The following is a 26888-nucleotide window of genomic DNA, read 5'->3' as shown; positions in this document are numbered from 1 at the left end:
ACAAGTTCCTAGAGTAAAACCTTAATTGTTAATGATCTATCTAAACACAATTATGGCTGTGTGACGTGAACCATATAAACCGTGCGGTGTTATTGCAATGTGTATCTAATGCAGCGGCTTCTTAAAAATGGGTGGATTCGCAAGACACAATTGATTAAACGGGGGTTGTATTAATGCCCCACAGTGTCCAATGTAGCAGTACTTGCTCGTGTACTGCCGAACAGTGTGGCCAGTCCAAAGTGAATAATTTGCTGTGTAAAGCTGCCCCAGAGATGAAGGATAGCCAAACCTATAGTGAAAATAGCAAAAAAACAAAGAAGAAAAGGGTCGCAAATAATGTATGTTATTTATATCTGGATATAATTTGACATGCTGAATAATAACATGGGGAAAAAAAAACTTTGCCTGTGTGTTGTTTAAGCTGCTGTGCCCGATTTTGGGGATGATGTTAGCCACCCTGTGAAGTTATGTCTGGTATCCTCCTCTGGGTCCCCGGAGTGGGAGCTGCCTCTGGAACTGATGTTGCACGCTGCACTTTTCCTCCTGCTGTGGCGCTTGCCGCGCTTGCCGCGCTTGTAGCCGCTAAAAATATAGCCCCCATTTTCACTAGATATAATCTGTTCCTTCCCACTGTTGTACGCAGCATTCTCCCATAAAGCCCAGATGTAAAAAGTGCTGATCCACTTATGTGAATGGTACAGTATGTATGACTTAGCACCGTATAGTAAGACAAATAATACCCTGGCATATAATTCAGCAACGTGTCATTATTTATTTTATTTATAACATGTGTTACCAGGAAGTAATACATTGAGAGTTACCTCCCGTTTTCAAGTATGTCCTGGGCGCAGAGTTATAAAAAATACCTGGTTACATTAAAGAACAGAGGTTATACTGTCAATTCACAGACATTTCATGGACAGATAGAGTTGGAAAATTGGGTACAGGGGATAAAGGGCTTATGAGTTTCAGATAGAAATAGAGCAGCTTTAACATCACTTTAACATCAACCAACATCAGCAAACGGCTCACGCCCTTTGGCTGCCCTTCGGCTGTGCGCATTTGGGGCAACGCAGATGTACACTGGGGTGGGTGAGATTGAATCTGATGCGTCTGTGAACAAAATATATTTTCTTTGTGTCCCCTTGGCTCATTAACATTCCAGTGGGTGGGGTTGCCAATTCCACAAAGAACAAGCACATGTTAACCCTTAGCACACTGGTCCAGTGCAGACGGGAGCAGTTCTTGGGGGTGGGGGGGCATAAGGCTGTGCGCCTCTGGGGCAACGCAGATGTACACAGATGTACGCAGATTAAACAGAAGACTTCTTAGCTTATGACATCTTAAGTGATATCACTTTACAATTAGATTGTAAGCTCTTCTGAGCAGGTACTCCTTTTCCTAAATGCTACTTTTATGTCCGAATCTGTCCTGGAAAAGGATTGTTTATTTTCTGTGTCCCCTTGCAGCTCTCTAGCTGCCAGTTCTCCCTAGTTCAGTTGCATTCTTTCCCTGCTCTGAAACAGTCAGAGCTGTGTAAACTGCAACATTATTGTTACATATCTCCTCTTTACACAGCCTCTAGTTGGTTGCCCTGGCAACCTCCCAACCCTTATAGCCATAAACTGGGTTTAGCCCAGGTCCCCTGCCCCTTTGTGGTAGTTAGATTGGTCCTCAGACTGTTCCTGTCTGACAGGAAAATTGTACTTTCCTTCCTTACTAGCAGCCTAAATGAGTACACCCTTCTTCCATTCACTCCCTCTGTAAAGGCAATTCTTTTTTACCTTCCCCCCATAACAAGGCACCTTCATCTTAGAGAAGCACTCTCTCACTGCAGAACACCTTCCCAGCCATATGTCATTCTCCTGACAAGAGATTTCTGCCAATAACATCATTAACAAGTACCTTTTATTTCTGTAACTCCCCCAATAAAGTTGAAGAAAATAGGACTTTGTGTGCTTTCAAAAGGGGACGAGTTAAACTATCTGGACTCATTCATATCCTACATGTGACCCTGGTTCCAGAAGAGAAGCACTTCTTCCCATGATGTGTTATTTGCATTATTTGTTATTTATATGATTGTCACTGCTGTAAAGCGTTATGTACATTAATGGCGCTTTATAAATAGAGTCATACATACATCCAAAAAATTAGGTATTAGTCCTCTTTATATTAGGTGTTTATCAAGACTATCTGTACTAGGGAGAAGGAGCGAATCAGTGAGTAAAGACACTGACTGGCACCGAGTTAGAAGCTGGTTCAATTCCCGGTGTCTGCTCCTTGTGACCTTGGGCAACTCACTTTATCTCCCTGTGCCTCAGGCACCAAAAACATACATTGTAAGCTCCACAGGGCAGGGACTTGTGTCTGCAAAATGTCTCTGTAAAGCGCTACATAAAACCAACATGCTCTTATTACTAAGTATATTGGCTTACTGTATACAGCTGTTTGCCATGTTTTACTTCAGCTAGCACTGATCACGGTTCTACCACACGCAATGGAGGTTAATAAGAGCATGTATGAATTAGCCTGTCATTGGTTCAGAGAACATTTGCACATAGTCACCAAGTTGAATTTCCTCCAGACCCCTGAATAGGTACATGTTTGTCAATCAAGTGTTTTCTTTACCCGTATCCCACCCTGTCCTCTCCTTCTCAGAGCATCATGGAAGATAAGAGGAGGTGGGAAGGGGGGAGTAGATACAGTGACATCACACAAAGGGAAGATGCCAGAGGTAATCACCCCTCTCCCAAGTCTAACCTTAAAAAAAAGAAATGGTTATAGGTGTCAGATAATTTTTGTTTTATTATTTAATCAATTACCCATATGACCAATGGAATTAGTTCAGTTTGGTCCTAGGAGGCATTGCCCCTTCAAAGAAAATGACTGTACATTCAGAACGGATCCTTTTGTTCCTTGTGTTCCTTGAACAGGCATTTGCCTGATACATTTATCTGGCTTGATCTGAAATGTGACAAAAAAAATGTGAATTATTTTAATATGTTTCTTTGATGATCATTCAAAATAAATTTCAGCATTTGGCCAACGACATAATTCTGTGAATGTCTGAAGAACCGACAAGCATTTCCTTCACAAAATATTGGACAATCCTAACCTTTGCTTTTTTATAGTGTGTCTGTGTGTGTGTGTGTGTGTGTGTGTCTGTGTCTGTGTGTGTGTCAGTGTGTGTGTCAGTGTGTGTGTCAGTGTGTGTGTCAGTGTGTGTGTCAGTGTGTGTGTCAGTGTGTGTGTCAGTGTGTCCGTGTGTCTGTCTGTCTGTCTGTCTGTCTGTGTCTGTCTGTGTCTGTCTGTGTCTGTCTGTCTGTGTCTGTCTGTCTGTGTCTGTTTGTCTGTCTGTCTGTCTGTCTTTGTCTGTGTCTGTCTGTCTGTGTTTGTCTGTCTGTGTCTGTCTGTCTGTGTCTGTCTGTGTCTGTTTGTCTGTCTGTCTGTGTTTGTCTGTGTCTGTCTGTCTGTGTCTGTCTGTCTGTGTCTGTCTGTCTGTGTCTGTCTGTGTCTGTCTGTGTCTGTCTGTCTGTGTCTGTCTGTCTGTGTCTGTCTGTCTGTCTGTGTCTGTCTGTCTGTCTGTCTGTCTGTCTGTCTGTCTGTGTCTGTCTGTCTGTCTGTCTGTCTGTCTGTGTCTGTCTGTGTCTGTCTGTCTGTGTCTGTCTGTGTGTGTGTTGCTTCAAAACCATTTTAAACAATTTTTAATCATTGCTTCAAAACCATTTTTAACATGGTTCCCTATAGGCTTAAGCTTGATGCATGGTCAAAGCTTTAAGTACAGCCAGCAAAAGGTGACACTGTGTGCCCATTTGCATGTCATGCAGCACCTCCACCTGCGATGGCTCCCAGCAGAGCAGGAGTTGGGCCTCGCAGGACAATAATACAGTACTACTCACACAGCATGTAAAAGAAACAGTAGCTTTACTAGCGGTAACCATAACCATGCATATATGTATCATAATCCATCGGCATTTCTCCCTAAGGAGACACATTAGTTAACGCGTCTCGCAGGACGCGACCTTCCACCGTGCTCCCACCCAGTGTCCAACACCCCGTAACACGAACCCCAAAGATAAGTGTGTAGGTGTGTGACTGCGCAGCCACTAATATGAGCAATGTTATAGTCGGTGCACTTTATGAATGTTACCTGCTGAGCGCTCCTGCGCTCGGGCCCGCAAACAGACTTCACAAAGGATCCGACGAAGCGGAGCTGCCTGTGATACCTTCCGGGGCGATCCCACCCAGATGGCAGATGATATGCCTGAAGAGGTCTGGTCCCAAACCTCTGGGATGGTGCTGTGACAGTCTCTGTGTCTTTATCAGCTTCACTCACTAATGTGACAGGTTCCTATTCTAGGGCCTGTCCCTACATTAACTCTAACTGACTGTGACTTAGGGCCTATCTGGGCCTGGGGGTATACAGGCCTAGTGTAGAGGCTACTTGCCTCTCTACATACTGAGCTCCTTCCTCGTCCCCCTCCCGATCTCCTCTGAACAGCGTGCTCCCCTGCACAACCTCCTAACCTCTTCCTGCTGAGCTCCTGTCTCCCTATTGGCTCCCTGGCATCACCGGGTCTGACTGAGGCTCATGGGACTTGTAGTCTCCGATGCTATGCCCCCTCTGGTTGGTCCGTGCTTCGCACGCTACCGCAGCCACTCTCTGCTGACACCATCGCCTCCAAGACTCGCTGCGCATGCGCGAGTACCAAAATGGCGGCGCTCTGAACGCTGGGGCCGCCGCGGAGCCTCCAGGGCACCGGAGCGCTCCCTGCAACCTCTGCAACCTTCCCTTACTCTCCCTACTGCAGCGGAGATAAGGGTGAACCTGGGGGACCTGGCTATATATATGTATGTATGTATGTATGTATGTATGTATGTGTATATGTGTATATGTGTATATGTGTGTGTGTATATATATGTATATATGTATAATACTCCAGCCCTAGTTAAAAAAAAATAAAAAATACACGTGACAAAGGAGACAATCCTGAGTAGTCTTTAAAAATTAAGCTTCCCATCTCATTGACAGGTCCTTAAAATTGCTGGCAACTATATGGCCTGTGCTATATGGTACTGTGCTACTGATATAGCGTCATTTATTGGTGCATGTGTCTCACCGATTGTGTCTGCGTCCCGGATCTTTTTTCGGCTGCTCGTAGTTGACCCGCAAGTGCGTAGTGTCCGGGAAAATGGGGTTTAGCATTGGTTGCAATACTCCGCAGAAATGATAGTAGGTGCTAGTGTGTCATAAATCTAAATGCAATATAACCTGTCCCTTATTCCCATTCATTTCATATGATACAATATAATATATTTAGATGTAACCCCCCACTTATTCCCCTAAAAACTTCAGATGACTAAAATGTATTTTTAATTTTTTTTTTAAATTAGATTACAGTAAATGACCGTGAAAAATAAAATAATACAAATTTCTTCACTCTTCTTCCAAATGTACAATCTTCTTCAACCGGCATCTTCTTCGAGCTGGCTGACTCTTGGACATTTTCACCTGTAAAAAGAGAATGTTGTATATTAATGAGTAAAAAGGAATACAGTAGTGCAGTGTCTCTTTTGCTACACCTCCTCCTCCTCTATCGATCTCTCTGTGGGGGTACCCCAGGGCTCTGTCCTGGAACCTCTTCTCTTTTCACTTTACACACACTCTCTCGGTGACCTAATCACTTCTCTTAGGTTCAAATATTGCCTCCTATGCTGATGACACACAAATTCTACCCCTGACCTTTCATCTGCTGTACAGACCAAAGTTTCTGAATGTCTCTCCGCTATATCATTCTGGATGGCCCTCCGCCGACTCAAACTTAACATGTCAAAAACTGAGCTCCTCATATTTCCTCCGAAACCTGGCCCTACTACCTCCTTCTACATTACTGTTGGAAGCACGATCATACCCCCAGTATTACAAGCATTATTGGCGCTATATAAATAAAGTTATACATACATACCTTGGCCCAAAAAACTTGAGTGGAAAGGCTTCTTTCTCCACACCGTTCCTGGATTCTTCACCTGAGGAGTTTTGGGTGGTTCTCAGTGTTCTTTCTCCACTTTAGCCTTTTTGTTTTTTTGCGTCTCGGGTACAGCTGGCATCTTTCGCTTTCTCAAGATTTGGGCTGGGCAGTAGTTAGCGGATTCTTATTAGACCTCAGATCCTCCGCTCATTTCTAACAATGTGTTACAATGTTATGTCATTGAAGATCCCATACGGTTACAATGTCTTTATTTCTGTGAAACACCCACACAGCAAGACAAAAGTATAATAATGTATACAGTATATCTCATTATATCTCTATGTGCCCACTACGGTTAAAATATAAAAAATATTACACACAGTGACTTTGACTATACTGGCTATGCTGTATTTCTATGTTTCTGATTGTTTCTAGGCTTTGTCTATGCACATGCGTGTCTATGGAACACATACGTTATGCGTGTCATTCAATTGGAATTTCGGAGGAGGCGGGAAGAGGAGGCGGCCAGAGGGGCTTGGGGTGGGGGCTAAGTTTCTCTACACATGAGGGAAAGGCAGATAATAAGTGAGAAGGGACTTTGGCAACTGGCATTTCACCTGGGGGAGAGTTTTACACTTGGAAGAATCGAAGTGGGGGAGGGGGGATTGCTTTGTCTTCTCTATGCATCCATCCAGTTGATAATGTGGCCAAATCCCAATAGGAGCGGCGGGGGGAGGGGGGAAGGTGATTCATTTTTCTTAATTCCCCTAGTATAAAAGTGTCTAAATAATGTACTTTATATCTCTAATAATGTATATAGTATATCTATATGTGCCCACTATGATTAAAATATATACAAAAATATCTCAACAATATTAAAAAGGTTGAAAATTATAATCGTTTTTAGACTCCAGTCGACTTCTTGACTTCTTCTGGATGTCAATTTGATGGCTTAAATTCTGTAAAATAATTGTGAGATTTGTGACATAGTCCCTGGATATCAGGCAGCTTTCTGTCTGATTTATATAAGTAGATCAGAAAGTGCAGCCACAATGTAAATGTGATCCATCCCACTGCTTCACAGATACTGTGGCAGGTGGATGGGAAATACAGACCAGAGTTCACAATGGTTCTAATTTCTTTCAACTGCTGTCCTAATTGAGGAACAGGTACTTATAGCAGTTAGGTTTGCTGCCTCACTCTCTCTCCTAGAGCCTGGAGGATGGGGCACCGCTGCTCCCGGGATCCAGTCAGGAGAGGACACCCCCTTCAAGGTAACAAAAACCCTTCTTATGAATTTTGTAACTGGTTCTAAATGTTCTGTACTTCATATAGTTGAAAAGTGGATAAGCCGCCCAACCCTAGAGAGGGACATCTGTCTAAGTAAGCGCTCTGATTTATTTTTGGAATATTTCTCTGCAATTTGTGTTGCAGTCCCCTGCTGGAACTTAATCTAAAGAAATGTATTTCAAAGTGTTGCAGTCCCACTGCTTGGGACTAATCTTACAGGCACAAGCCTGAGTATCTCAAACGTATTTCAGTTAAAGTTGCAGTCGCCTGCTGTGACGGAATAAAGCAGACAGAAGCCTGAATTATACAATATTGTGCTATCAGTTCTCTTTGTTTACCCTAAAAGACCATGTCATAAAGAGCCTGGACAGACGGCAGAGCAATGCAAGGAAGCCGATTGTCACAGATTTACTGTACCCTATTAATAAACAAGAAATAATAAATGCTTAAAGTACAGTATGCACATGCGTGGTCAATAGAACGCATATCCAGGTCTTTTAATGTAGGTGCATGCGTGGTCTATGGAACGCATATGCGGGTTATTTGGGAATGACCGTTCTACTGTATGGTTGCACAGTACTGTATGTAAACTTGTGTACATTTATACTTACCTTTATTAGACACCATAACAATTGGGTGGCAGTGACCCATTGTTGATGCAAGGGGCGTAGATGTTCGAGTCGATCATGTAGTTGCGATGTAGGTTCATCTCATTTGCGGAGTTGGTTGGTCTGTACTGGTAATTGTATTGGGGCAGGTACTCAGGGGGAGACAAGTACTCATGTTGGAGCAGGTACTTGGATGGAGGAAGGTAGTTGGGATGTAGATTAATCTTGTTTTTAGTGTTGGTTAGTCTATACTGGTAATGGTATTGAGGCAGGCACTCAGGTTGGAGCAGGTACTCGGGTGGAGGCAAATTTGAAGGAATCGGTTCGGCAAGGTCTATTATTCAATCTCCTTCGAAAGTTGCCATCATCGAATATACCCATCCATGATGCATGCAGTGCCAAGCACCTGCCCCTTTTGCATTTAATTTAAATGCTTTGGGGAAGTGCGCGGGGCCTCTAAGTACCATGCCCCCCCCCCCCCAAAAAAGTCTTGCACCCCCAGTTTGCGCACCCCCGCCTTAAGTGGAGGCCTGTATTTACTTAAAAAATTAATGATGGTGACAATGGCCATCTGTGTCTGCGTCACATTTTTTTAATGGATAGTTTCAGTAGTTATATACATATTCAAAAATCTAAGTGCTCAGACGACCATAATCTATTTAAAAGAATGTGTTATTGACTATTTAAGAAAGGCAGGAGAGTGGATTCAGGGTGGTCTAGTTTATGAAAATAAATATATCCAAATTAATAAATAGAGATTTAAAGATACTATATGGATTGCTAGTGAGGGAGGGGGTCACCACTTCAGGACCCCACTTGACCATATGTTTTAGCTTTCCACTACCTGCACATACTGTAGCAATCTTTTAAATATACAATCCTATATTTTAGTAAATGATGTTGAATTAATAACTGGCATGTTTGATAGGTTGCATCTAGTGATTGACACATTTGTAATAAAAATAAAAGTTAAGTAAACTTACTTTGTAAATTACGATTTGCTAGTCTATTTTGTTATTTTGCCTTAGTGCATGTTACGTACTCACCATTTCCCCCTGCCGGTGTTATGGCGAATAGGAAGTGTGCAGAAATCTGATTCTGTTACTAGTGGGATTGGCAAAACAAAATAACCAAGTTTCCATTATATATTACAGAGTAAGATTCTGAACTGAATTCAGAATGTTGGCAGTAACAAATACATACTGTATATTCATGTCATTATAGAAGCGCTGGTAAAACATTGCATAATTCGACTCTTAATTTTACTAACATATTTAAGCACTTACAGTAGGACACATCCCTTCAATCCTTTTTGATAAAAAAAAAAGGCTAGTACTTGTTGTGATCACCTTTAACTGCATTCTCGGTCTAGCTCTTCTGTATTCTGTTCAAGTACTGTAACTGAGAATGGGTGACTTTTTCACACAAATTGAATTGTGTCATGTTAACTTGTAAAGGTCTCTGATTTATTTTAAAAGTCCCCCCTCCTCCACAGTTCAACAACTTATTTTTTTTTTAAACTTTATGTTGGAAAACAACCTACCCTATCTTCTATTGGCTTTCTAATTTACTGTTGTATTGAGATTTTCATTAAATTAGTTCCCAGCAAAGTTAACGAGTATTTGAACTATTCTGGTTATACTGCTCAACTCCATTATAACGCGATCCGTTACAGCGCGGATCCGCTTATAACGCGGTGTACGCGTGGCTCCAAATTGTAATATTTATGAATACTTTACAACACGATTATTGGTGTCTTAAATGCTTTATTGTACAATGCATACAATTGTACATTATTTCTAACGCGATCCGCTTATAGCGCGATGCGATTCTTTGGACTCCAAGCCTAGCGTTATAAGGGGGTTGAGCTGTAATGAAATAGACCAATCCACATAAGAAGAATTATATGGGCGATTGACAATTACCAACTCCCATACGCTACCACTCTCCGTTACAGATATGGAAGACAACTTCTGTTTCAAGGAGTAAACTTTGATAAATGACCCCAAAGTGTCAAAGAGGCTTGTAAAGATAAACAGAGTTTGCTATTTCAATAATCTGCTCTAAAGTTGAAGAATCCCCAAAAATACATATTACCTCTTTTGTGTGTATCACAATCAGTGACTTCAGGGGAGAAAATAAGTTAACACAATAATTGTATTTTATATTTGATTTTGTATAGCTTTCAATTTAGCTATAAAACTATCATAGATAATAAGTATGTGCTTATGTATCCATGAAAATATCTATGAATATAATGTATGTATCCCAGGCACAACTTGTGTCAGCAATTACACGTATGTATATATATATATATATAGCAAATGTAAATATACTGTATGCTCATTTGCATGTCTTAGGCAGGTCTGCAACCCCGTCTTTCACCATTATCACCCAGCACACAGCACTTCCACTGCAGCAAGGGATTCTGGGAAATGACATGCAAATGAGCACACAGTGCCACTTTTTGCTTCAAAAACCATTTTATACATGGTTCCCTATAGGTTTAAGCTTGCTGCATGGTCACAGCTTTGAGCTCAGCCAGGGTTAAGATGCATAGCCAGAAAACCCATCCACAGACAGCTGTTTCGACCTTAATGGGTCTCATCAGTGTGGGGTTGGTTAACTGGCTATGGAGGGTTTTTGTCGCTTTTAACTCAGTATGGTAAACCGCATCCTTTCGCTTCATTGCATAGCCAGTTAACCAACCCCACACTGACCCATTAAGGTGGAAACAGCTGTCTGTGGGTGGGTTTTCTGGCTATGCATCTTAACCCTGAGCATACATTATATTTACATTTGCTATATGCTTTGCTGTGGAGGGTTTTTGTCGCTTTTTTTACTCACCATAACGTGTGTGTGTGTGTGTGTGTGTGTGTGTGTGTGTGTGTGTGTGTGTGTGTGTGTGTGTGTGTGTGTGTGTGTGTGTGTGTGTGTGTGTGTGTGTATCTTTATTTACCACATACATTTTAAGTTATGGTTAAAGCTAGTCTGCTTTCTCCCCCTCTGCTCTGCCCACAGATGGTCTGTCCCCAGGCTATCTTGCTACCCAGCATACATTGGGATTTCCTTTTCCACCTTCACCACCGGCTGAGTGAGTACCCTGCTGTAACTGCTCTAGTGGCAGGATTACCCTTTTCACCTGTCCTTAACTACAAAGCACCCACAGAGAGACATTATCTAAACACTAACATCTCTTCACAAGTGCCTGTCTTTATGCTGCTTTCCCCAAATAAAGTAAAGAAAAGAAACAGAACTTGTTGTGCTTTGAAAAGAGGGCCGAGTTGAAACTATCTGAGCTAATCATCTTACACATGACCCTGGCCTCCAGAATAACATGTCTTAGACAGGTCTGCAACCCTGCCTTTCAACCATTATCACCTTGCATACAGTGCTCCCACTGTAGCAAGGGATTCTGGGAAATGACATGCAAATGAGCACACAATGTGTCACCTTTTTGCCTGGAATATCCATTCACATGGAGCCCATTTAAGCAGGTGCATCGCCGTTCACACAGCTTTTAAGCACAGCATGGGACTAGCAAAGCAAGTACAACCACTCACAGACATGTTTCAACCTTGATGGGTATCATCAGTTTATTATCTTTATTTATATAGCGTGAGAGGAAATGCGATCAAGTTGTGGTTGGAAGGTATATACTGTAAGGCCTGTTTTGCCAAATCCTGCATGTTCCTTCTAAGGGTTAAAGGCCCAGGGGAGGATCCTGCTCCACAGCCTTACAGGCTGCCTTTAGGAGTCCAGGCCAGGTTTGCACAGAACAGTGGAGGTTCTGTAAGTGAAGTCAGGTGCAGATCACCTGGGCCTAATTAGCAGGGTTTAAAAAGGCCAACCTGGATCGGTTCTTCCCTCTCCCCTATTCCAGCTAAGGCTGCGCTTATAGTGCCGGCGACAGCGACGTCACGTCAAAACAAATGCATTGCCGCCGTTGCGTGTGCTTATAGTAGGCGCGACGGGACGGCGCGACAGAGCGACGGCTTGGTCGCGATCGCTGAAGTCATCTCAATTTGATTTTTCCAGCAACTGCAGCCTGACGTCGCCGGCACTATAAGCGTAGCCTAAGAGAGCTGGATGCTACAAACAGGCACTTGTCTGCAGCAGGTTTGTTTATGATACCTGTGTTTTATTGTTTGGTATGTGGGGAAGCCACCCAAAGATAGCTAGAGAATTGCTCAGATAGAGCAAGGATTTATTTTGATTCTTTTGTTCATCTTGATTTTTGTCTGCTGGCGTGCCAAAGAAAATAAAAGACTTAAACCAGAGCTGGACTGTCCTGTGATTGCGGTTTAACCTAAACAATGGTGGGTTTTAAGGATCCCAGACAAGAACCCTTCAGCCAAAAAGGGTATTTTGTCACAAGCGCCATTAATGTACATAGCGCTTTACCGCAGTAATACACGTGACAATCATATACATAACAAATAGTGGGAAGAAGCGCTTCAGACATAAAAGTGACATTTAGGAAAAGGAGTCCCTGCCCCAAAGAGATCACAATCTAATTGGTAAATAGGAAGAACGTACAGAGACAGTAGGAAGGTGTTCAGGTAAGTGCTTCTGTAAGGGGTCATGGTCAATGTACGAGGTGTAAAGTATCAGCCACAGAGCTACTTATATGCTTCGATAAGGAGGTGTGTTTTAAGATGGATCTTAAAGGTGGATAGAGAGGGTGCTAGTCGGATATTGAGGGGAAGGGCATTCCAGAGGTGTGAGTGAGTCTGAGAGGTTTAAGGCAGGAGAGGGCTTTAGACACAAAAGGTGTAGAGAGAAGACATACAGTACTTGAGAAGAACGCAAGAGTCGGGTTGTTGTATAGCCTGAAATTAGGGGTGAGCTGTAAGGAGGGACAGAAGAGCGTAAAGCTTTAAAGTGAGGAGGAGAATTGAGTGTGTGATACGGGATTTCACAGGAATCCAGGAGAGTGATTTCAGCAGGGGAGGCGCTGAGACAGATTTAGCAAAGTGTAGAGTTATTCTGGCAGCAGCATTTAGGATAGATTGTAGGGGAGACAGGTGAGAGGCGGGAAGGCTGGACAGCAGGAGGTTACAGTAATCAAGACGGGAGAGAATGAGGGCCTGTGTCAGAGTTTTAGCAGTGGAGCAACAGAGGAAAGGCGTATCTTTGTAATATTGTATAAAGACGACAGGTTTTAGCTACCGTTTGAATGTAAGGGGAGAATTTGAGAGAGGAGTTGAGTGTGACTGTCATGGGAGACCAGTACTTTTTACACCTTTTACCTTCCGGGATCACTTTCACTAAACAGGACACAGATTGTGGATTAAAATGAGGTTTATTCTGGTAAAATAACACAAAACAGGGAAAAATACACATTCACTGTGGCCTGGGGGAGACACTAGCCTCAACTAGGTGCAGGGCACCTGCTTCAGGAAGGCTTACCCTGTCCGCTCCACGTCCAGGAACACCACAGTACTATATTCGGTATAGCTACCTGGGGTTCTCCGCTGGCTGGGTCTTCATTTGTTGGTAGAACTTGGTTGCGTCTCTAGAACTTGTCCTCAGCTTGGCTAGGCTTCACCGGACCAAGCCTAGGGATAGTCTGGTACTCTGATGGGGCAGTCCCCTTATATAAACGTCAGTTGCCTATATCTAACATGGAACAGGGACTGGTGGCCAATCAGAGTGCGAATCCTAACGGGACAGCCCATTACAAGCTGGAGGTTTGTCTGGCTGCACCCATCAGAGGAGGGGGCGTTCTTAGAGCTCAGATACACAGCGAGCGGGAAATTCAAACTGGCCAATGGTAACCATGCCTAAGAGCCCCATCTCGGCAATGGCTTCCCCTGGCCAGCCCCATACCTCCCGCTGGGTAGGCTCCACAGTGTCTGGAAGGAACAAAGAGTCTCCCCCGCGGGAGCCTTTTGCCTGGACCTGGTTCTCTGCCCTTCCCTGCTCACCAAATGGCCCAACACCTCCTCGCTCTCATCCTTCTCTTTGATCCACCATCTCTATGCAGGCACCCTGGCTAATCGAATTACCAGGGCTGCCTCCATAGAGATGAATACACATTTCTAAAACCTGGGCTCGGGAACTTGGGTTGTAAAACTTGTCCTCACAAGTTGTTTTTAAAACTTGATGTAGAACGTGCTGGCAGGGCAATACATTGCATAGGAAAAATATCTTTATTATAATACACACACGTCCCCGCCAAATAGGCTTGTTTAGCGGGTAAGAATTACAATTCTCCCGGTAATAAAGTCCAGAAACATTTCATACAGATTTCGGTCCCTTTTGCCCTCCAGTATCCACTATTAGGGTCCCATACACGAAGTCAGAGTTTTGTACCTAAATCACATAAAGGTTCAAAACATACACACTTTCCCCGGCTTATGAATGCATATAAGCAGCCGGGGACCACGGTTTTAGGGGTAGCTAGCCGGGCTTCACCATTATTATGAAGACTGGCTACCCCTACCCTCACTGTGACCCATAGGCAGCGTGCTTGTGCTATTGGGTGTATGATAGTGTTTCCAAAAGTAATGTACACGGAGGTAGTAGGACCAGGTTTGGAAGGAAATATGAGGCGCTCCATTTTTGCCATGTTAATTTAAGTCGGCGGATGGCCACCCAGGATGATATAGAGGAGAGACATTTAGAAACGTTGGTCTGTACAGCAGGTGTAAGGTCAGTGGTTGAAAAGTACATTTATGTGTCATCTGCATAGAGGTGATATTTGAACCCAAGAGATGTGATTGGGTCACCTACAGAGAGTGTGAAAATCGAAGAGGTCCCAGGACAGAGTCCTGTGGTATGCCCACAGAGAGATCAAAAGAGGAGGAGAAGGTGTTAGCAAAAGAGACACTGAAAGTACGATGGGAGAGGTAAGAGGAGATCCAGGATAGAGCTTTGTTATGGATACCAAGAGTATGGAGAATGTGAAGATTATTGATAGTTTACGTCAAGTGCATAGGTTTTGTGTTTTATCGCTAATATAGGTATACGTATGTATGTATGTATATATGTATATATGTATGTATCTAGGTATACATTTGTTTTTATTTTTACAACTACTAGTATAATTTATATGGTACCAAATGGAGTGGCTGGTGGGCTGGCATTGGTGGATGACAGGACTGGGGGGGTGCGGGAATGGGAGGGCAGCGGGTAGGGAGGGAGAAGAACTGTGCTGCGAATGGGTCCAGTGCAAAGCAACCTAATTGCTACAGACCTTTAAAAAAAAAAAAAAAAACACTTCTACCTTCTTCCAACATCACATATCCAACCAATTTAAGTCGTTTACAAAGATTCTTATTTCACTTCTGGTGAACTACTATTTTTAGCGCTAAAATGCCTTGAATCAAGAAACAAAATCAATACTTTTTATTACTGAGCTAAGACGTAATTTTCGATTTCCTCTGTGTCTTATTTTTCTGGCTGGACAATGGCATTTACCAGAATTTTAAATGTTCAGGAATAAATCACATTTTCCAGCTGATGTGTTTTTAGACGCTAATTTACATACTGTTTTGTTTATGAGATGATTGACTCCAAGTCGTCGTAGTTATTCACATTTCCGTCAATAGTATTGAATAAGCACCTGGATTGCCAGTTTTTTGTTGTTGTTTTTTTTAACCATAATGTTCTATAGTACTCTTACCACAAATGCTTTTCTGAGCTCATTAATATAGCCCATAACATTTTTGTTTGGGACACAAAGTATTTGCTTTTCCAGTAATCTAAAATTTGTTTTCTACGTAGACAGCAGAGACACATTGCTCTTGGGAGACTCATTCTGTTGTCTATACTTCTGCTATTGGCAGGTTATCATATGTAAATCAAATACAATATTAATGAGATAAGTTACAATCTGATTACACTTGACACTAAGATTATTGCTTTGGCCCGATGCTGAACATTTTGTACTAAGAGGTCTTGGATGTACTAAACGTTTCTATGCTGTAAGGTACCTTACAGTAAATTAATGGGGTTAATGTGTTTTAAGGCTTAGCACTGCTTACATTACTTGGTAAATATGATGCTGTGTATTTAAGGTAATATATAAACAATGCATGGATTGCCGTCTCCCAAGACAACATGCCAAGAAAATGTCAAGACCATGTTCCATGCATTTATTATTTCTTTATAAACTTGGGGCTTCTTTGTATGCCTGGGATATAGATCATTTTGCCTCCGCAATTAATTGTAAAATTCCCAATCTGTGATCTTAATACTGTACATAACGAAGGCTATTTATTAAAACCACTCACCTGAAAACTGGTAAATAAAAACATGTGAAAAGAGTCAATTTGTTACATGTGAGGCTGCTTCCCGTACCACTATTGCTATCTTCCATTCTCTAGGGGTTAAACAGAAATAGCTGTGTTAGCCCAGTTGTGATAGTGCAGAGTAGATGAGAACTTCAGTATTAGGTGATACCGTTTTTGTTTGGAGTAACGATTGATATTATAAGACAAGCTTTCGAGAGCTCTTCTCTCTCTTCCTCAGGTCAGAAATGCTGATTTACAATAGATTCCAAGGGAATACATGGATGAAAGGGAAACTGAGAAATAGGGCCAAGCATCATCAGAGGTGTGAAGGAGGGTAGGGGTGCGGGGGGTTGGGGGAGGGGGAGAGTGATAAATGGTAAAATTAACAGATGCAGGGAGAAACATTACAAAAAATTCTGATTGTGTGTAAGAAATCCATATCAGCATTAGTCCCCCCCCCCTTTTTTTTTAAGTGCCGAAGAGCGTGATCATTGAGTTAAAATGTTTTCCGTCTTGAGTGCTTTTAAACATTCCGTTGAGGATTGGATTTTAAATCATTTATGGAATATCTGGCTGTGATGTCCCACTGGAGTGCATTATCTTCCTTCCTCACGGAGTGTTATTGTCCGTCTATGTAGGTTCATTCTAGTTTGAAGATTTTGGCTGGCACGTCCGCACTAAGAGCCCCACGAGAACACCTGCTCCAATACAAAAAGTAAGCAACCACATGTATACCACTAGTGGCCACACACAACCCTGTTCTAGAAGGAATGTGAAAAATAATCAAAGATCTGCAACCCATGCTGACAGAGGACAACACATTAAAAGATATTCCAGTAACCACCAAACCTGAGACCGAAGTTAGTCAACAGAAAATTTCATAACGAACTCAAGGACGCTGAGAATGGCACAGAACCATGCAACATCATATCCTGCAAACATAAATGCTAATATCCCACAGCCAGTCACAACCATGGAACACTCAATGTTAAAGGATCATACTGCTGCACATCCAGGAATGTGGTATATATGATTCAATGAGCAAATGTGACCAAGGATGCTACACCCAGCCAAAAACTTCAAACTAGAATACGCCTTCACAGACACACAATAACGCACCATGAAGGAAGATACTGCACTCCATTTTCCCATAAATGATTTCCGAATCCAAATCCTCAAAGGAATGTTGAAAACAAGCACTCAAGAACCGTAAACATTTGAACTCAAAATTAGCTTAATGCTGATATGGGGTTTCTTACACACTATCAGAATTTTTTGTAATGTTTCTTCCTATCTCTGTGTTAATTTTAACATGTAGTCCCTGTCTCTCTCTTTCTCTCTCTGTCTCTGTTTCTCTCTGTCTCTCTCTGTCTTTTATGACATTCTCTCTGTCTCTCTGTCTCTCTCTTTCTCTGTCTCTCTCTTTCTCTGTCTCTCTCTTTCTCTGTCTCTCTATCTCTCCCTCTGTCTGTCTCTCTCTTTCTCTATCTCTCCCTCTGTCTCTCTCTTTCTCTCTCTCTCTCTTTCTCTATCTCTCTCTCTGTCTATCTGTCTCGCTGTCTCTCTCTGTCTCTCTTTCTCTGTCTCTCGCTGTCTCTCTCTCTCTTTCTATCTCTCTCTGTCTCTCTGTCTCTCTCTCTCTCTTTCTCTGTCTCTCTTTCTTTGTCTCTCTCTGTCTCTCTCTCTCTCTTTCTCTCTCTCTCTCTCTCTCTCTCTCTCTCTCTCTCTCTCTCTCTCTCTCTCTCTCTCTCTCTCTCTCTCTCTCTCTCTTTCTCTCTCTCTTTCTCTTTCTCTTTTATTATTATTATGTATTTTACATTTGTGTTAAACCCCTGGAATATTTTGTCAATCAGTATTGCTTGTACCTGAGGAACAGAATAGAACTCTTGAAAGCTGGTCTTATATCAGTTGATATCACCTAATACTGAAGTTCTCATTCTCTGGAAAACGGTTGCAAAATGCAAGACCAAATGTATCAGATAATAAAGAAAATATACCACGGTTTTCAATTATTATTATTTTTTAATAATTATTGTGCCTAGGAGATTTTTTTTCTAATGTGCGTTTTAGACTTAACACAGTGACAATTTCACAGGGTGTTAGTAGCCACTGATGGTTACAGAACACCTGGAATATTAGGATGTGAGATTATTGCAAAAAAAAGGTTTGTGCCTCCAGATTCATAACTGCAGACTCATTGATGAACTTCATAACTAATAACATTTTTTTAGTTGCTTTGCTTGTTGCGTATATTTACAATTTCAAAGTGCCTGCAGGGCTCTCTTTTCCTAACATTTACAGTGTTGCTAAAATAATATTATGTGCTTTCATGTGAGATTAAGAATAATGCTCTCATTGTATCCAGTATTTGGGGGGTGTTTAGCTTGTAGTAGGGAATTAAAACGGAAAAAGTCTATCTTTTATGTAGCACACAGATACCCAGTAAGCTCATTTAAGCCCCAAAAGTTACCACAAAATATATATATGTATATCGATGTCAAAAAAAGAAGGCTACTGGGTGACAGATCTAATACAGAGTATTCTTCCTGGTATTGTCCAGGTAAATAAGAATTTAGAACCATGCAGCTGATTATGACAGATCAATTCTGATCATTCTTTCTAGTATTGTACAGGTTATTAAGAATTTTAATCTGCGTTAGGACCTGTGAATTATGGTCATGCCTTGGAGGGGCTCACAGGCTTACAATGCTTTGTATTGTATTGTATTGTATGTCTTTATTTATATAGCGCTATTAATGTACATAGCGCTTAACAGTAGTAATACATGTGGTAATCAAATAAATAACAGATAATATAAATAACAGATCATGGGAATAAGTGCTTTAGACATAAAAGTAACATTGAGGAAGAGGAGTCCCTGCCCCGAGGAGCTTACAGTCTAATTGGTAGTTAGGGAGAACGTACAGAGACAGTAGGAGGGAGTTTTGGTAAGTGCGTCTGCAGGGGGCCAAGCTTTATGTATCATGTGTTCAGAATATCCACAGTGCTATTCATATGCTTCATTAAGCAAGTGTGTCTTAAGGTGGGTCTTAAAGGTGGATAGAGAGGGTGCTAGTCGGGTACTGAGGCGAAGGGCATTCCAGAGGTGTGGGGCAGTCAGTGAAAAAGGTTTAAGGCGGGAGAGGGCTTTAGATACAAAGGGGGTAGAAAGAAGACATCCTTGAGAAGAACGCAAGAGTCTGGATGGTGCATAACGAGAAATTAGGGCTGAGATGTAAGGAGGGGCAGAAGAGTGTAAAGCTTTAAAAGTGAGGAGAAGAATGGAGTGTGAGATGCGGGATTTGATCGGAAGCCAGGAGAGGGATTTCATGAGGGGAGATGCTGAGACAGATCTAGGAAAGAGTAGAGTGATTCTGGCAGCAGCGTTTAGGATAGATTGTAGGGGAGACAGGTGAGAGGCAGGAAGGCCGGACAGCAGGAGGTTACAGTAATCAAGACGGGAGAGAATGAGGGCCTGAGTCAGAGTTTTAGCAGTCGAGCAACAGAGGAAAAGGTGTATCTTTGTTATATTGCGGAGGAAAAAGCGACAGGTTTTAGATATGTTTTGAATGTGAGGGGCGAATGTGAGAGAGGAGTCGAGTGTGACCCCTAGGCAACATGCTTGGGCTACTGGGTGAATGATCGTAGTTCCAACAGTAATGTGGAAGGCGGTAGTAGGGCCAGGTTTGGGAAGAAGTATGAGGAGCTCTGTTTTAGCCATGTTGAGTTTAAGGCGGCGGAGGGCCATCCAGGATGATATTGCAGAGAGACATTCAGAAACTTTGGTCTGTACAGCAGGTGTAAGGTCAGGGGTTGAAAGGTACATTTGTGTGTCGTCAGCATAGAGGTGATATTTAAACCCAAAAGATGTTATTAGGTCACCTAGAGAGAGTGTGTACAGAGAAAAGAGAAGAGGTCCCAGTACAGAGCCCTGGGGTACCCCCACAGAGAGATAGATAGAGGAGGAGGAGGTGTTAGCAGAAGAGACTGAAAGTACGATGGGAGAGGTAAGAGGAGATCCAGGATAGAGCTTTGTTCCGAATACCAAGAGCATGGAGAATGTGAAGGAGAAGAGGGTGGTCCACGGTGTCAAATGCTGCAGAGAGGTCGAGTAATATGAGCAGAGTGTAATGACCTCTGTCTTTGGCAGCATGGAGGTCGTCAGTTATTTTAGTGAGGGCTGTTTCCGTGGAGTGAGCAGTGCGAAAGCCAGATTGTAGAGGGTCTAGGAGAGAGTAGGTGTTGAGAAAATGGAGCAAGCGAGAGAATACAAGACGTTCAAGGAGTTTAGAGGCAAAAGGCAGGAGGGAGACAGGTCGATAGTTAGAAAGACAGGTAGGGTCAAGCTTGCTGTTTTTGAGTAATGGTATAACTGTTGCATGTTTGAAGGAGGATGGAAAGGTTCTAGAGCAAAGGGAGGAGTTAAAAATGTGTGTGAGCGTAGGGATTATAGTAGGACCAAGAGGTTTTCGGAGATGGGAGGGAATGGGGTCAAGAGAGCAAGTGGTAGAGGGAGAAGAGTCTATCAACAGCGACACATCCTCCTCTGAGACCGTGGAAAACGAGTCAAGGAAGGCAGGAGGAGAGTTAGGAAGAGGTGTAGGATGGGAGGAAGAAACAGAGGGGATTTTCTGCCGTATGGATTCCACCTTTTCCTTAAAATAGTCAGCAAAGTCCTGAGCGGAGATGGAGGAAGGAGAGGCAGCTGAGGGTGGTTTGAGAAGAGTATAAAAGACAGAGAAGAGTTGGCGTGGGTTACACTTGTGCATGTTGATTAGTGAAGAAAAGTAAGCTTGTTTAGCTTGCGAGAGGGCAGAGTTGAAACAGGATAGCATAAATTTGTAGTGAAGGAAGTCTGCGAGAGTATGAGATTTCCTCCAGAGGCGTTCAGAGGAACGATTGGAGGAACGCAGCATGCGCGTGTGAGAATTTAGCCAGGGTCTAGGGTTAGAAGGGCGAGGGCGGCAGAGAGAAAGCGGGGCATGTAGATCAAGAGAGGACAAGGCAGAGTTGTAGTTCCTGACCAGGTTGTCAGGGTCTGTAGCAGAGCTGGGAGAGGAGAGGGAGGAGCGTAAAGTGGACTCAAAGTCAGGTAAGTGAATAGAGCGCAGGTATCTGCAAAACCTGGTGGTAGATGGAGGTAGAGAAGGGGAGAAGTGAGATATAGAGAATGAGATGAGGTGATGGTCAGAGAGAGGAAAGGGGGAAATGGAGAAATCAGAGAGAGAGAAGTTTTTAGTGAAAACCAGGTCAAGGTAGTGGCCGTCCTTGTGGGTGCTGGCTGCAGTCCACTGTTGAAGGCCAAAAGAAGAGGTTAGAGAGAGAAAGCGGGAAGCCCAAGGGAGAGAGGGGTCATCAATGTGGCAATTGAAGTCCCCAAGGAGAAGAACAGGGGAGTCTGAGGAGAGAAAGAAAGAGAGCCAGGATTCAAAGTGAGAGAGAAAGGCAGAAGGGGGATGAGTAGAGGTAGGTGGGCGATAGATGACCGCCACATGGACAGGGAGAGGAGAGAAGAATCTGGACAGTGTGAGCCTCAAAGGAGGGAAAAGCAAGAGAGGGAGGAATTGGAAGGGTTCGGCAACAGCAAAGAGAGGAGAGCAGGAGCCCCATGCCTCCACCCCTGCCATCAGTGCGCGGAGTGTGAGAGAAAGAAAGGCCACCATAAGAGAGGGCAGCTTCCAAAGCAGAGTCAGACTGAGTGAGCCAGGTCTCAGTTATAGCAAATAGGAGCAGAGAGTGCGAGAGAAAAAAGTCATATACAGAGAGGCACTTGTTAGAAAGGGAGCGAGCATTCCAAAGGGCACAAGAGAATGGGAGAGAGGAGGGAGGGTGGCAGGGGATGGGTATGAGGTTGGAGGGGTTAGCACCAGAAGGAGTAGAGGTTGCAATTGGCAGGCGAGGACGAGCACATGTAGGAATAAGACAGGGACCAGGATTGGGAGAGATATCCCCAGAAGCAAGGAGGAGAAGCATGGATAGAAAGAGGATGTGTGAGGATGATTTGTAGGGGTGTTTTGTAGTGCAGGGGATATAGCTGCGTGGTGTCAGAGGATGCAGGTAAGAAAGGAGTTCATGTGAACAGAGAAGTGGTGAAGGAAGGAGAGATGGAGATATATGAATATAGTTAGAGACATACTGAGGTTGGTATAAAGAAGTGCATAATTTGAGAAGTGAAGTCACAGCAAATATAAATGGTAAAGGCAGCATCACAGCAGTAATGATGCAGTCTGGTATAGAGGATATCCTCCTTTCCAGCGTAGTTCAAATGCAGGAATCAGGGCCAATACTGTAGGTGTTGTCCACTTCTTCACATCTTTTGCACTTCCTTTTAAACGTCAGTTGTTCAGTAGTCCTGCACTTATAATGGGCCACTTGGACATGTTTGCAGGCAGCATTAGCTGTTCTGACTGGGTTTATATGGGCCTAAAAAGTCACCTGACAGTTTGGTTCTGTCTGCTTAATTAGCACATCTGAGGCACATTCAAACAGATGGTTTTCTACACAGGGTGTTCCCTGCCTAGGTGTCAACGCTTAATTTGATTAGGGGTAGAAAGAAAACAGCATTCAAATATGTTTTTTTACCTAGCATTGTGTCACTTGCATATTCTATAATACACACAGCAAAGGTTTCAATGAGAGGATTTAGAGATGGATTTTACCTAGCATTGTGTCACATTGTGTCACTTTGACCAAAGTGTTAAACTAAATTACCCTTTTATTCAAGAGATATATAGGTATTTCACTGTGTATTTTTGCCATTGGATGTGGCACTGTTTGTCTCTGTTTGTGTTTGTAGTATATCTTTTATGTAGGTAAGAACTTTTAATGTATAAATTTAGCAAAGTTAGGGTGATATATATTTGTACTTGTTTTCATTTTCACAGACAGTTGTATTTGGGGGAAATATGTAGTCTTTTCCCTCTGCCTCCCCCCCACCCCCCTTTCTAGTTCACCCCATTGTCAATAGAGTTTAAATCTGCTACAATGTTTGGTGTTGTACAGTTCAATGGATATAAGGCAGTAGTTTTCCATGTTTTCACTCCTCAAAGGGACAACATGATGGCTCTGCTTCCGACCCCTCCTCATCCCTCCCCTCTCTGGGGACGCATCTCTCAGCAGCTCAGCTTAGAACTGTCAGTTGTGGCCAAAATGGAGACCGCAGGAGGGAAGGTCCCTTGGCTCCACAGTTATGTAAGGGACGTTCGTGACTATGTAAAAGTCATGTGATGCCATGTAACTACACCATGTAACTACTGCAGACTGGTGCGAATAGGACAAGTGGGGAAAAGTACATTCATACGTTTATAAATGATGAAAATGCATCCGTTGTTGCAAAAACTACCTTGATGTACAGTGTCATGTAAATGCCATGAGACTAAAATTTAAGTATTTGAATAAATCTAGCTCATCAGAGGTTAATTTTAGTTGCAAATTGTCTTAAAAATACTAAAACTGTTTCTGTGTTGATCTAGAAAGTGGTCTTAACCTGGGGGTTATACTTGTTTGCTGTCCCACTAAAGGGGAAATATGGATATTATGGTGACAGTACCCCGGTCTTGGGCTGTCCGCCTCAAAGGAACCTCATATTTTTTAAAAATCCCCTGGGAATAACAGAGTCCCTCAATCTCAAGGATGAAGGATCCACGAACTGTCAAGATGTCCAGGATGTGTGGATGAAACTGCAAACCGTTCCAGAGATCCCTGAAATAATCTTCTTGCTGGAAGGCCTCTGCAATGTTATGGCGCTCGAACCGGCCTGTTCTTGCGCTTCCGTGATGACGTAGTGTCTCTGCGTGTTGCGTGTTGCGTAATGACGCTCCCTGACGCGTTTCGTCACTCACGGGTGACTTTTTCAAAGGGCAATGTAGAGGGGGTGGACGACTCAGTATATATATCCTAATGGTAAGCGTAATCACCCCTCGATCCAGCTGGAGTGAATAACTACAATAGTTAAAGCTGATGGAGTCATCTATTAACATATTAATGTGAAAAAAGAGAGACTATTGATAAAAGTCCAAGTTGAAGGGGGAAAGAGAATGTGAAGGAACATAAATGAGGTCAAATGCTGCACAATCTACCACATACAATCGACTACATTGCTAATAAAAAGATTATTAAATATATAATTAAACATTAAAAACCTGCCATATTAAAAAATATATATATATACACCATAATTGAAATAATTAATCAAGCAAACTGAAGGCTATATATGTGATAGTTAAACATAGGAATATCTCCATATGGATATGTGATCATAACGTTTGATCATAATTCTAAACATAACAGACAGTGAACAGATGACATATATGAAAACAATGCCTAAATGAGTATGAACCTAAAAGTATAATCGATCTATAATAGGGTTATAGATCATAAATAAGAACATTATAATGAATTGTAGGTGTTCCCCTAAACATGGAAGGGAAGAGCTTCTATCATGGGAATGGATATGTTGATTAATACTTAAACTATATGTATATACTGAAGGATGTATATGAAGGTCTAAAAAATGTTGTCCTAAAAAACATAAATATGTATATATATAGAAAGAACCAGAAAGAATATATTAATAAAAATAATAATAATAAGAATGAATATAAATTATGTGAAATAAGTGATTGAATGAATGTGTCTATATTTAAATAATATACAACTCTCACATATAATGGAAAAGTGGGATATGCTAAATATTCGAAAGTGCTGAATATGGAATGAAATGTGCTGGGTGTGAATAAAATGTGCTGGGTGTAAATAAAACATCTAGTACCTATGATGATACTCTTGGACCCAAGGAATATGTACTGGGCTATTAGACTATTAATACATAGCTTAAAATAAAGGCCCCAGTAAAAGATATATAATTAATTTATCATCCAGCACATTTGTATATAATTATGAAAGAAATATAGGGAAAAGTATACATATATGTGTATATGACACATGTGAAACTGTGTACTAAAATATAATAAATTAAAATAAATTAAAATAAAGATGGCAGATATCAACTTCCAAGTTCTGAGACAGATCAAGGAAGGATACGGACAGATGGATATCTGAGGAAAGCCGAGGAGACCAGAGACCAAGGAGACGCGTCCACAGGAAAAACCTAGACCAGTGTACTGACATCCAAACATTCGTTCAGTCCACCATGGGTCAAAGTGCCCAACTGGTGGATCCAGAACGTTTCCCGCCTGTAGAGGGTTTTAAAGCGATCGCCTCCCAAAGCACAAGGAGAAATGCTCTCAAGTCCCATGATGGTCATGGACTTGGGATCCTGGTTGTGTCTAGATTTGAAATGCCGAGAGACACTATGCATATTTAAACCTTTTAGAACATTTCTCCTGTGCTCCAGGAATCGAGTGCTGAGGGACCTAGTGGTGCGGCCAACGTATTGTTGACCGCATCCACACTGTATGAGGTAAATTATATAAGTACTAAGACAATTTATAAAACTAGTTATTAAATGTGTGGTCCCTCTGCTGGGGGAAAAAAATTGAGATTTATTTAGGAGATGCCTACAAGTTATACACCGACTGCGTCCACATGGATGATTACCCAAGAGGCCTCCATGTTTCGGAAGGTTGGATGATTTCACTGACCTGAGTTTAGTAGGAGCCAGAATGCTCTTAATGTTTCTAGCCTTCCTGTAGACTATAGATGCTCTCTCTGGCAGGATGGACCCCAAATGTGGATCCCACTTGAGGATGCTCCAATGGTTGTTAAGAATCCTATTAATAGATCTGAAAGACTGATTATATGTTGTTATAAACCTCACAGTTGATAAATCAGTCTTAGTGGATTCATTTGGAGCATCATAACTCAAGCGTACCCTTTTATCTGTTTTTGATTTGGATTTATTCAGTAAGGCCAACCTGTCTAGAGAGCTGGCCTTGCTGAGGGAGTCGGAGACCAGACCCGGATCATAGCCCTTGGATAAGAATTTCTCTCCAAGTGATTCAGATTGGCTATGAAAATCAACATCCCTGGTACAGTTCCTACGTATCCTGTGAAACTGGCCCAGAGGGATGTTGTTGAGCCATTGTTTATGGTGATTACTGGACGCATGAACATAGCTGTTTACAAACACAAACTTAAAGTGCGTGGATGTGATAATGTTTAAGTCTGAATCTGAAGTGAGGACTAAATCAAGAAAGACAGCAGATACAGCATCAATTTCAAAGGTGAAATTAAGTCCAAATTGATTACTGTTGAAGGAACTTAGAATGCTAGAAAGAACCGACCCTAAACCATCCCAAATAATAATAATATCATCTATGAAGCGGCCATAATACACAAGGCCCGCCCCAAGCGAGTTGTTTTGCCAGATGTGAGTCTCCTCCCAGTGACCCATGAAGAGGTTTGCGTAGCTAGGGGCGAACCTCGTGCCCATGGCCGTTCCACAGATTTGCAAGTGATAGTTGTCTTCAAATAAAAAATAATTGTGAGTTAAAATGAAGTGAATGCTTTGTAAAATAAAGTGCTTGTGTTTTTCTGGGAATGATAAGTCCCTGTCTAGCCAATATCTAATGGCCTCAATCCCCCTAGCATGGTCGATGCAAGTATAGAGTGATGCCACGTCACACGTGGCCCATAAGTAAGTCGATTTCCATTTGATATCCGAGATGGAGTCGATGACATGGAGCGTATCCCTAATATGGGACCTGAGCTTCGCTACATAGGGATATATATTCAGGCAGTTTTTAAAAACCTTTTTTGCCTTTAGCCATAATAATGTCACCAAGAGAGATTGATGAAAGAGGTAGGTAAGGACCCTCCCA

The 26888-nt window shown here is 42.3% G+C and overlaps 1 protein-coding gene across 1 annotated transcript in view; it reads left to right on the top strand.

Moving 5' to 3' along the window:
- LOC142483962 (protein inscuteable homolog) overlaps positions 1-26888 on the top strand; it is a 94416-nt gene that overhangs the window by 20534 nt on the left and 46994 nt on the right. The gene's annotated exons all lie outside the window — the stretch shown is intronic.

The sequence above is a fragment of the Ascaphus truei genome, unplaced genomic scaffold (genome assembly GCF_040206685.1).
Source record: "Ascaphus truei isolate aAscTru1 unplaced genomic scaffold, aAscTru1.hap1 HAP1_SCAFFOLD_402, whole genome shotgun sequence".
Lineage (NCBI taxonomy): Eukaryota > Metazoa > Chordata > Amphibia > Anura > Ascaphidae > Ascaphus > Ascaphus truei.
Note: the sequence above shows the minus strand (reverse complement) of the source record. Positions and strands in the feature narration are given on the sequence as shown.